Source organism: Phaeoacremonium minimum (genome assembly GCF_000392275.1).
Source record: "Phaeoacremonium minimum UCRPA7 unplaced genomic scaffold PA7_03_scaffold_195, whole genome shotgun sequence".
Lineage (NCBI taxonomy): Eukaryota > Fungi > Ascomycota > Sordariomycetes > Togniniales > Togniniaceae > Phaeoacremonium > Phaeoacremonium minimum.
Window position 1 is genome coordinate 58,333 of NW_006921102.1, and position 1,927 is coordinate 60,259.

Consider the following 1,927-nt stretch of genomic DNA (forward strand, 5'->3'; position numbering starts at 1 on the left):
AGGTCGTTGCTACCGTTGTGGTGGAAGAGGCGGGCGGCGCAGGAGATGTAGCAGCACCACATGAGCCAGTGACAGTCTTGGTCGCCAAAGCAGCCCATTGAGAGTAAGATGGGTTGACGACTTTATCCAGTGGTGCCCCATACTGTCCATATCCATTGTCATGAAAGCCATACGAGATCTGATCCGGGCATCCAGCATTAGTCGGGTCCTTCTTAGACTGAGCACGGCCGAGGACGAGGAAGCCGGCGCTTGTTGGAGCTTTGCCCGGAGTACCATCCGCGTTCCATGCAAGGCAGCGCTGGCAACGATAAGTGATACCGTAATGAGTGTCGTTAACGAATGACGAGATTTGGGTCAGCTTGGCGTCTCCGGTGTACACTGGCGGTAGTTGGTACGAATAGGCATAGCGGAACGATGTGAGAACCTGTCCTTGGTAAGGCCAAGCTACTAGGAGCAGTGCTTGGGTCATTTGACCGGACTCGCCATGCGAGAGACCACACCAGCCAGAGGCAGTCGCGCTGAACTTTTGGCATACCTGGAATGTGTTAGAGTTGGCAGCCCCAGAATTGAGCGGCGGTAATTACTAGATATCCAATATACTCATCACTATCCGTAGTCAATGCTGTGGAAGGCAGGACCATGCCAAAGCTATAATCTCCTTGCTGCACTGCATTCGGATCGGGATCATGATGAATTGACCAGGTAGCAAACGAGATGTTACTGCTCGAGTCTGTGATTATCACAGGGTCCTGGGCTTGACATCGTTGGACATCTACACAGATCAGCTACCATCCTCAATCAAACCCACCAGCTCACGTACATAGAGACGCCGCCAGCAAAGCTGTGCCAACGCGCGCGAGAGTTTGCATCTTGCCAGGAACAGCCGTCGCCGAGGGAAACCGGGGGGTAAGGTAAGCCAGCAAGACAGGCTGACCCAAGACCAGGGAGCAGGAGAGGATATAATAACAGACATCGAGGAGCCCCTTTCGCGGGGAAAGTCCCCTCACGATCTCCGCATCCCAGGAACGTACGCGGGTGAGATGTCAAATGTCCTGAAATGGAAGATCACCGATAGGTTGGATCGCGTTCCTGGCTGATGTTTGGCCGGGACAAGCTACATGGTAACCATATTAAGATCCACGGATCCGCAACCTCGATCTCGGGCTGAAAGCAGAGCTTTTAAGTGAGGTACTCAATGATCCGGAGAATAGTATATTTCCAGATATGAATGTGGGGTATCCGGCAATCATCTAGACCGACCGGATTATCACACTGTTCCTCCTCGAAAAGACTCAATGAAAAGCTCATAGCACTGTGTCTAAGAGAGGTGCCCAGTTGCAAATTTCGCTGCTTGACGCAAATTTGCATGAGGAAAGAGAGGATCGAGAAGCCTCAACTTCCTTGTGACAAATGAAATGCGCATGATGAGAACGATAGCTCCAGGTTTGATCTTGCCCAGAATCAAGGAACATGGAATTGCATGGCATTGCGCAGCGCACGGGAACAGCCGCGGCACAGTGCTGCTGAGGAGCTTGCCAAGATGGATGAGAGCTTGGGCAATTGTGAAAGAAACCAATAGCAGATTGCGTATACTACGTTGTATTCCGGCAGTTAAGAGGTAAGGCCACAGCTGAGATGAACATGTTGGAGATTGATGGAGGCAGGCAAGACGGAGTCTTTGGACGTCATTCAACCAGCTGGACTCAGGCGACGTTGGAATAAGCGCTAGCATGAACGTCTGTTAGTGCATCCTGCGCAGAAACCAGCCTGTCGCCTAACGGGGACTCTATAACATGCTTGCAGCTAACAAATACGGGCCCCTGGTACCCCTAATTTGTTCTACTTTGGATAAACAGGCGCTTCTTATGCCCGGGTTCCGCCTCTCCTGTCGTCTCTTGATCTAGCACCGACATCCAGACATGCTTGC